The following is a 10265-nucleotide window of genomic DNA, read 5'->3' as shown; positions in this document are numbered from 1 at the left end:
TGGCCTGGGAACCAGAAACACCACAACAGACACTGGGTCTTTGCAGGCTCACTGTGGGAAACGCTCCTGTGTTATACTTGAGAATTTGGTTTATTATAATGTCACCGAGTGGGGAGAGATGGCACATTTACACAATACATATATTGTGCAATCAGCTATTCTTAAAATATAAGCCAATAAAAATAACATCCTTATCTTACATCACACATGCGGCAGAAGGAAGACGCCCATCATCAGAGGCTTGCATCTGCATGATCTGTGGCACTTTTTCCAAAACAACCAGGCTGCCCACCCCCCGCCCCTGACTGTCATTGCCCACCCCACCCTGGGGGCTGATGGAGAGATCTGGCTGGACTGAGGCAGGGACCCACGGTTAGCAAAACACTCCTGGGACTTTTGGGGCACATCCCTAATTGGGAAGCACCGGATTTAAGAGCCAAATGTAACAAACCAAATACAGGGGAAAACCAGGAAAATGCTTCCTTCCCTCAAACGTGCAAGCAGAGTCTACGCATAGGAGCAAAGGGGATGCTGTGAAGATGAGAAGCCAGAGGTCCGGCTGTGGAAAACGTACACTCGTCAAAACCACAGACAGGCAAAGGCCAGGCCGTGACTGATAACCTGCTGCGAGGCATATGACGGGGACTTGAAGAGCCTTCACACATCAGCGAGGAAAAGGTAAACATTTCAGGACAAAAAAGGGCAAATGATAAGAAAAAGCAATTCCCGAAAGGCGATGACCGGCCAAGCCATAGGCAAAGAGCACCCGGCCTCAGAGGCACCAACAAACACACCTGCTTTTTTTTTTTTTTTTTTTTTTTTGAGGAAGGGAGGGATGAAGGAAGGGAGGAAGCGGGGAGGGAAGGAGGGAGGGAGGGAGGGAAGGGAAGGAAGGAATTCAAGCAATGAGAGAGACATTGCCGACCTGGATCTAGAGGTTTACAAGTTGATTTCTTTTTTTTGAGTGAAGGAAAGAAGAAAAAAATGAGTAAAGGAGAGGAAGAAAGAGGAAGAGAAAGAGGGAGAGTGAGTGGAATATTGCTTTATTCTGAAAAAAAATTGGATATTAATAATGGCCAATCAATGTTTCATTTAAACTTATGGGTAGGTGTGATGTGGTATTGACAAGAATGTATATTTTGTGTATTTGAAGCGGAGAGCTCTATAAATATTTATTAAGTTTACTTGTTCCGGATCTGAGTTCGAGTCCTTGATATCCTTATTAATTTTCTGTCTCATTGAATCTAAGTCTCGTATCTGGGTGTTAGGATCGTTAGCTCTTGTTGTTGCACTGATCCTTTTACCACTATATCTTTGTTGCTTTAAAATCTATTTTCTCCGATACGAGAATTGCATCTCCTGCTTTTTATTTATTTATTTTTGCTCTCCATTTGGTTAGTAAATCTTTCTCCATCCCTTTGTTTTGAGTCTTTGCGTATCCTTGCCTGTGAAACAGGTCTGGATGTAACATGCTGTTGGGTTTTGGCTGTGTCTTCTGCTTTTAAAGTGAGGTTTCCAGCAGCCACACATGGGCCCATATAAAACTTATCTCCAAGTTTCCAAATTAAGTGAAAGGGGCTGGGCGTGGTGGTTTATGCCTGGAGTCCCAGCACTTTGGGAGGCCAAGACAGGCTGATCCCTTGAGCCTAGGAGTTCGAAACCAGCCTGGCCAACACGGCTAAACTCCGTCTCTACAAAAAATATAAAATTCGCCCGGCATGGTGGCGCCCACCTGTGGTCCCAGCTACTCGGGAGGCTGAGGCGGGAGGATCACTTGAGCCCGGGAGGTCGAGGCTGCAGTGAGCCTGCGCTCCAGCCTGAGTGATAGAGCGAGACCCTGTCTCAAAATGAAATAAAGCGTGGTTTCATTTTCGGCCGATCATCATGGCAAAGTCTGCTCCTAAAGGGTATACATGGCGGCCTGTGGCCTGGGCCTGTGCCTCCGCAGGGCCCAGAGCACTCCCTGGAGCCCCTCCTTGACCCGGGGTTCTCCTCCAGGTGTTTATCCTTCAGGAATTTCAATAACTGAGTACAGCGGTCTTGTTCCAGAATGTTCTCAATAGTATGTTTACCAGGAAAGAAGAAGAATGTGTGACTAACCACCATAGAACAGTTAAAGCCATTTCAACGTCTAATGAAATGAAGGCAGTTACTGGGACTGTGTTTTAGGAGATTATTGAATGATATGAAGAATCCTTTTAAAGGGATAAAAACAAGGATCAAAACTAAATATGGAATATTTCCATTTAAAATATGCACTTACATCTATTTACCAAAACCCAGGAAAACTGGCTCACGCATGAACAATGATCCCTGTGGCTTGTGGGGCATCAGGTGATTCTAATTTTCTTCTGTTTACTTTCTTATGGTTTCAAAACTTTCTAAACTTATTACACTATGGAAAAAGTCAGGAAAAAGTATCATTAAAAGGATCTTTGTAGTCTTTCCCCAGGGCCTCCGGTGTGCGAGCCATGTTTCCTTAGCCTGGCTGTTCTTGGCACATCTGTCCCCAAAAGGAGGTGGGCAGAGCTGGTCAAGGCCAACGTGAGGTCCACCTCCTCAGTCCCATAGCTCCCTTAGGAGGCAGACGGCTCCTGGGCCTCACATCCTGCACACCTGCTGCTTCCGCCACAGGTAACCATGCATGGGAAGGAAGACCTGGTGCTGCCGCTGCGGTGGCACTGCAGGATGGCACAGAGTGGGCCAGGCAGGCCTGGACAAACCCTGCCCTTGGGTGCATCTGTGGCCTGAGAGAGGGGGCAGCGGCTGGGCTTCAGGGAGTCAGTGCCAACAAACACCAGGACAGCCCCATGCGTGGCACACACTCTGATGTCATTAAAAACGAAGGAAGCCTGAAAGAGCCTGCACTCACGCTGACCAGCCTCGCAGTCCTCGCCCAGGAATCCCACAGCGCCTCCCAGCGGACAGGCCCTTACCTGGCCAACGCTGCCCCTGTCCCCCCGCCCTCCTCTCTCTCCCACCCCTCCTCCTTCCTCTCCTTCTCCCCACGCCCCACCACCTCAGACCCACTGGACTACAGCCACAACACAGCCAGATGCTGTGCCCCATGGAAAGCAGGTACCACTCCCAGCCTCCACCCGGAGGACAAGCTCTAAAGCAGTGGTCCCCAGCCTTCTTGGCACCAGGGAGGGACCGGTTTCGTGGAAGACAACCTTTCTAACTATGGGGCTGGTGGGGGATGGTTTCGGGATGAAATTGTTCCACCTCTGATCATCAGACATTAGATTATTTTAAGGAGTGCCTCACCTGGATCCCTCACATGCGCAGTTCACGAGAGGGGTGCGCTCCGGTGAGAACGAACTGCCCCATTCATTCTCACGGGAGCACAGTCCTATCGTGCACTGCCCCGCTGATCTGACATGCAGCAGAGCTCAGGCGGTAAAGCTCGCCCACCTGCTGTGAGACCTGTACCAGTCTGCAGCCCAGGGGTTGGGGACCCTGCTCTAAAGAATGGGTTTGGGGGACACTCTCTGAAGCACCGCCCCTTCTCTTTTAGAGAAGCGAAGGATGGTTTTGTCCTCAGTGTCTTTCACTTTTGTGGGACTTCTAGCTGGAGGTGAAACTGGTGACTTTTCATGACCACCCATCCTGGGCATTGGTGGCTCAGAGGAACCTCCCGAAGGAGCCAGTGCCCTTCAACAGAGGAAGGAAGAGTCCTGTGAAATGAATGGGTTAGGGAGGAGCTGAGGATGCCACCATGGCCCGAAGGGAAGGAGGGAGCCAGGAAGAAGATGCCACCCGGGATAGCAGGGATCTCAGATAATAGACGCAAATCCAGTGTTTGCTTGATTCATTTTGAACAAATGTTTAAAATCAAATGTATTTTCCAACTTTTGACCCATGCAGGGCTTTTGCCAGAGAAACCATCTCGTCACCCACAGGGCACACCTGCTTGCCCACTGACCTGCCTCCCTCCCACACTAATGCCACAGGCAGGAAAGCAAGGTCTGGAAGAGATATTTGCACACGAGAGATGGTGCACTACTCCTAACAGCCAAGAGGTGGAGGCAACACAAGCGTCCATCGGTGGATGACAGAATGAATAAAATGTGCGTGTGCAGACAGAGGAACATCACTCAGCCTTCAAAAGGAGGAAGTTCTGGGCCAGGTGCAGCGGCTCGCACCTGTTATCCCAGTGCTTTGGAGGCTAAGGTGGGAGGGTTGCAACCTAGCGAGACCCTCTCTCTGTGAAAATAAAATAAAATAAAATAAAATAGCCAGGCGTGGTGGTGAATGCCTGTAGTCACAGCTACTGGGAAGACTGAGGCAGGAGGAGCGCTTGAGCCCAGGAGTTTGAAGCTGCAGTGAGCCACGATCCTGCCATTGCATTCCAGCCTGAGTGACAGACTGAGACCTTGTCTCAAAAAAAAAAAAAAAAAAAAAAAAAGGAAGGAATTCTGACACGTTACAACAGGGATGAACCCTGAGGTCATTGGAAATTTGGAAATAAACTGGGGTGCAACAGGGGGCTGGCTACAGATGCTAACTCTGTTTGGGCTCTTTGGCCGAGCCGTGGCCGATGGGGCAGACCATGGGGGCACCAAGGAACTGAGTCACAAGACACCTCCATCGAGCCTGTGGAAGTGTAACTCACAGAGGTGCCGGCACCCACAGAGGGTGGCCAGTGCCACTGAAAGACTTCATTATTCATATTTCTGGAAAGGAGAGGCACACTTTGTGCCATCTGCAAGGCCACGGGGTGATCCAGGTTGGGTGGGGAAGCAGAGAGGAGCCAGCGAAAGCTGAGACCAGAGCCTTTCAAGGTGGGGCAGAGGAACAGCTCAGGACGGGCTGGTCTGAATAGCGCTGCTGGCCAGCCTATGGGTCCATCCCTAGTGCCTGCTGCCTGGCCCTGGGTGATTCAGGGCCCAGGAAATAGTGGCTCGGTGGTGAGAGTTAGATAGAGGGGCTGGTTGGAATATGGACTTGGGACTGGTTGGTCTGCATGTGAATAAATAGGCTCCCACGAAGTTGTTTATTACCTCTAGGATTTAGCTGTCTCTGGGAGGGACAGTCTCTTCCCAGCCAGCCTGGCCTCCCAAGATATCAAAACATCGTAACATATAAACAGCATGATTAGGCCAGGTACAGTGGCTCATGCCTATAATTCCAGCACTTTCGAGGCTGAGATGGGAGGATTACTTGAGGACAGGAGTTCGAGACCAGCCTGGGCAATAAAGTGAGACCTCATCTCTACTAAAAACAAAAAATGAGCTGGGCTTGGGGTAACGTACCTGTAGTCCCGGCTACTCTGGACGCTGAATCAGGAGAATCACTTGAGCCAGGAGTCTGAGGCTGCAGGGAGCTGTATCACGCCTTTGCACTCCAGCCTGTGACAGAGTGAGACCCCACCTCAAAAAGAAAAAAAAGCGTGATTAGTGCACACTGGCCACTGGTCCACAGCATCTGTCTGAGCACCCTGGGAGTACCCAGGAAGTGTTTCCAAACCCTCCAGGTGACATGTGTGAACAATAACTTGAAAACCTTCACTGGCAGGCCCTTGTGCACACCTGCCCTCTGATGTCGGCTGAAGCGGCTCCTGTGCAGATGAGCCCTGTCCACTTGACTCAGGCCCCCTTGCTTCAGCTTTCTGGGCCTCGAGACCCAAGTCCATGTGCCTTCTCTTTTCACTCTTTTCCCAGTTAGCAGAATTCCGCTCATTGCCTCTGTAAACCTTTCGCACCCCCAGCCCTGCCCTGCCTCGCACTCCATCCGCATCTTCCAGCTTCCTGGAGGCCTGGGGCCCCGCAGTGCCTCCTCCTGCGCATTTCACTAAGGAGGGACTTGCCGAGTTGTAGGCTCCTAAAGACCCCCCTGCAGGGAGAATAGGCTCTGAAGCTCACCAAGGCTGTGGGCAGCCTCCCAGCTGAGCGTGAGGTCTGCTCTGAGCTGGGAAAGCCTTGGCCAGCATGGCACACTGGGTAGGAACAATTCCATGCCTGACATTCCTACCCTGGGGCCCCTTGAGAATCACAAGGTCATCCCCTGGCAGGCTTAGGTTGAAAAGTAATAACTGCAAAGGGAAGAGGTTAGAGAAAGACCTACTAGAAGTGTGATGTCACCTTCCCATGCTCAAGAGCCGGCATCTGAGGTTCTGCTAATTCATGGAGCAAGGAGCCTGAGACCCAGCCTATGCAGGAGGCTGGTGCAGATGTCCCTATCTGAGTGCCGGAGTGAATACTGGCGCACTGCAGCTCCTTGCCACTGCCCATGACTCCTGCTCACTGCCTCGGACTCCTCCTCACTGCCCAAGGCTCCTGCTTGCTGCCCGGGGCTCCTGCTCACTGCTCGGGACACCTGCTCACTGGCTGGGGCTCCTCCTCACTGTGTAGGGCTCCTGGCCACTGCCCGGGTCTCCTAACTACCACCTGGGGCTCCTGACCACTGCCTGGGGCTCCTCCTCCTCACTGCCCGTGGCTCCTGACCCCTGCCCGGGGCTCCTCCTCCTCACTGCCCGGGGCTCCTCCTCCTCACTGCCCTGGGCTCCTGACTACCACCTGGGGCTCCTAGCCACTGCCTGGGGCTGTTGGTCACTGCCCAGGGCTTTTTGTGCCTCCTAGAAGAGCAAAGTCATTGTTTTTGTTACAAAATCATCAGCTCATTTGAGTCACAGAGGTTCCCATTTTTTTCAGAACGTTCTCCTGGGTGCAGACCTAGTGCTCTCCCTTCCCTGGAATCCCTCGGGCCCTTCCCCACACGTGCTCTGCTGGCATGGCTGAGGGTGCGCAGCATGTGGAGCTGAGTGAAATTCGCGCCCTGCCCTCAAGATGCTGAACATGTCAGGGAATCCCCTCCCCCGGGGGCGGATGCTGCATGGGAGTGGACAGACATGGCACCCAGCTGTCGGACCCAAGACAGGGCCATGGATGAGGCCTGGGAGACAAGAGGTGGGGACAGCAGTTTTGAGGGCAGTGAGCTGGGTTTTGCAGACCAAGCAGGGTCTCTCCTAGAGCACGCAAGGCAGGAGGGAGTGCAGCCTGGCCCTCTGGCCTCAGAACCTCAATTCTGTTCAGGAGCCCTCTGCCCAGCACAGCTCAGGGGTGTCAGGTTGAGGCCAGTTCAGGTGACCCCTGTCTCCTGCCAGTGACTGCTGAGGGCACAGTTCCGTGATTCAGTCCTGTGTAAGGCACAGGGAATCTAGCACGAGGCTTCTAGAACACTCTCCATTGAAGAAGAGAGCCATGGGAAGAGATGGTCATTTCTTCCTGGGATACTATCACATCTGGTGTGAATACTGGAAAGCCAGCTGAGGATGGCAGAGCAGAGACAGGAAGATACCCTGGCCCTTGATGTCATCATGGGTCTAAGGAGTCAGGGGCCTGCCACGCTGGGCTTCCAGAATGTGAGGCCTAAACACCCTTGCTGTGGGGAGGGGGGGTTTCCTTCTGTTGCCATGGACAGCCAAGCATACACAGAAGACCTGAGAAACAGATTCCCTGAGCCCGAGTCACAGGTTGTGCAGGAGTGTAGCTAAAGACGGAAGCATGAAGCCCGGCAAGGTGGGACCCAGAATGACCTGGGATCATGCTCTTTGGCAATCAGAATCCCCAGAGGCCTGAGCACTGGCTCAGGTGGGAGGACCCTTGGAGCCCTGGGGTCAGAGGTCACAGAGAGCAGGGACAGGATACAGGAACTGAAGGTGGCCTGGAACCCCCAGGACAGAGCCTGGTCGTGCACGGACAGGAACGGGAGGTCAGAGCCCAGGGCGTCCTTCTAAGGCTGAGACCTGAGTCGGTTTGTAGGTGAAGGTGATTTCAGCTGCGAGAGATGAGGCAAGCGAGGCCAGTGCTTGTGCCGTGAGACTCACAGGTGGAGAGACTGGCCTGGGTGCTCCTTCACTGGACCAGAAGCTGCCAGAGGGATCCAGTGAAGAAGGGAAGCAGCTTGGTCCTTCATTCTTTCCGGGGTGTCTGCACGTGCCTGTTCTAGAGGAAGGATCGGGAACCATTTTCTATGCAGGGCCAGAGAGCATGCATTTCAGACCTTTCAGGAGGAGAGGCAAAACTGGCAATGCTATGTAGGCACTTACATCGACAAGAGAGAAAGAAATTTCCGCAAAATTTTCATTGACAAAATTCGAATATAATAACAGTACAGTTTTTCATAATATAGGTCTACTAATGAGAAGAGTGGAATTGTTTTCAATTAAATCATTCAAATCGTGGTAAAACACACATAACATTCACCACTCTGGCCATTTCTAAGCGTGCAGTTCAGGGGCAGTAAGGGCGTTCCCATTCAGCTCTCCCCACCACCCACCTCCAGAGCTTTATCATGGTGTAAAACCAAGACTTCGCCGTTAGACGCCAGTGTTCCATCCCCAGCCCCTGGCAGCCACCATTCTGCTTCCTGTCTCTATGGCTCTGCCTCCACGGGGCACCTCATATACATGGAATCATACAGTATTTGATTTTTGTGTGACTGGTTTATTTCACTGAGCATAGTGACCTCAAGGTTCATCAACGTTATGGCATGTATCAGAACTCCTTTCCTTTTTAGGGCTGGATATTTCGGTGTGTGTATAGACCACATTTTGTTTATCTATGCATCTGTTGACAGACACTTGGGTTGCTCCATCCCAAGCAACCCAAGTCAGGCTGGCTGTTGTGAACGTGGGTATGCAGATGTCTCCCGGAGACCCTGCTTTTCAAACCTTTCAGGTACACTCACAAGCGAAACTGCTGCATCATGTGGTCGTTCTAGTTGTGTTTGTTTATTTTTTGAGACAGGGTCTTGCCGTCACCCAGGCTGGAGTGCAGTGGTACGATCGCGGCTCACTGCAAAATCGAACCCCTTGGCTCCGGTGATCCTGCTGCCTTAGCCTCCCGAGCAGCTGGGGCCACAGGTGCACATCGCCCTGTCTGGCTAATTATTTTTTCCTTTTGCAGAGACAGGGTCTTACTATGTTGCCCAGGCTGGTCTTGAACTCCTGGCCTCAAGTGATCCTCCCGCCTCAGTCTCCCAAAGTGGTAGGTTTACAGGTGTGAGCCACTGTGCCCAGCCCTATTTTTAATTTTTTGAGGACTCCCCATTCTGTTTTCCACCGTGGCGGTGCCATTTCGCCTTCCCACGAACAGTGCACAAGGTTCTAATTTCCAACAATCTCACCAACACTTGTGATCCTTGAAATTCTTCTTTTGTGTAAGGAGAAACTTTTCACTTAATCAAGATTCAAAATTAGTGTTCCCTGTCATCAAGTTGAAACGTTCTTCTGTTAGTGCTGGTTTGCAGTGAGGTTTTATGTGTTCTCTTTTCTTTCTGACTCAAAGGTTTTCTTTCTTTTCACCTTCTGTTTCTCTTAGGCCCTTGTCTGTTTATTCGCTCCTTTCTTCTGGTTTAATATTCATCTCTGAAATGATATTGAAATATTCACTATAATCCTTCCCTAAATTCCTGTCATTTGTTTTGGATTTTTAAAAAGTTTTAAGTTCAGAGAAATGTATGTATGTTGCCACGTATCTTGTATCAGTTTCTTATTTGTTTAAAGTTTGTTTGGACATGATTAGGGCGTGGTTTTCATCCATTTTGTAGACAAGTCTGTCCAGCATGCTTTACATGATTCGTCCTATTTTCTTTTTTCTTCAAATACACTTATAAGCCTTTGCATAGGATTTGACCTTGAAATTTCCATCCTTAAACTTCCAGGCGGGTGCCCCCTCTCTGCAGCCTGCCAGCGTCCACTGTCTCCCTCTCCTGCATCCTCATTCTGCTCTGCTTGGTGTTATCTTCCCCTCCCCTTCCTGCTGCTGTGACCATTCTTCCCCCAGGAACGCCCCCCAACCACAGACGCCAACACCTCATGGATTTGCCCGGAGGCCATGGCCTCCCTCACTGGGGACACTTTGGTTTCACTACTTGGGTCCTGGTTGCTCCCTCTGTTTTTTTTTTTTTTTTTGAGACGGAGTTTCGCCCTTGTTACCCAGGCTGCAGTGCAATGGCGTGATCTCTGCTCACCGCAACCTCCGCCTCCTGGGTTCAGGCAATTCTCCTGCCTCAGCCTCCTGAGTAGCTGGGATTAGCACCACCATGCCCAGCTAAGCTCCCTCTGTTTTTATAGAGAATCCAGGAGAAACCAAAATCAAAACCTTCCTCACCCGGCTCACCTTGTCAGAAGTTCTTGCTTTTACAGGTTGTGCCCCTCCCCTGGGAAGCCCGGGGCTTAGGTCATTAGGCTTTGGGATCACCTGGGCTCCTGGGCCAGCAGCAGAACCTCTTCCCCTGGGTTTCCTGGGCTAGGAACGGTG

The 10265-nt window shown here is 51.3% G+C and overlaps 1 long non-coding RNA gene across 1 annotated transcript; it reads left to right on the top strand.

Moving 5' to 3' along the window:
* The first annotated feature begins 337 nt into the window (after positions 1-337).
* On the top strand, positions 338-4229 carry LOC108593821 (uncharacterized). Its single transcript, XR_013527363.1, has 2 exons — positions 338-678; positions 3868-4229. It is a non-coding gene; the product is annotated as an uncharacterized LOC108593821 (long non-coding RNA).
* Positions 4230-10265: the final 6036 nt, after the last annotated feature.

Source organism: Callithrix jacchus, chromosome 1 (assembly GCF_049354715.1).
Source record: "Callithrix jacchus isolate 240 chromosome 1, calJac240_pri, whole genome shotgun sequence".
In the NCBI taxonomy this organism is placed as follows: domain Eukaryota; kingdom Metazoa; phylum Chordata; class Mammalia; order Primates; family Cebidae; genus Callithrix; species Callithrix jacchus.
This window is presented reverse-complemented; position numbering and strand designations above follow the sequence as displayed.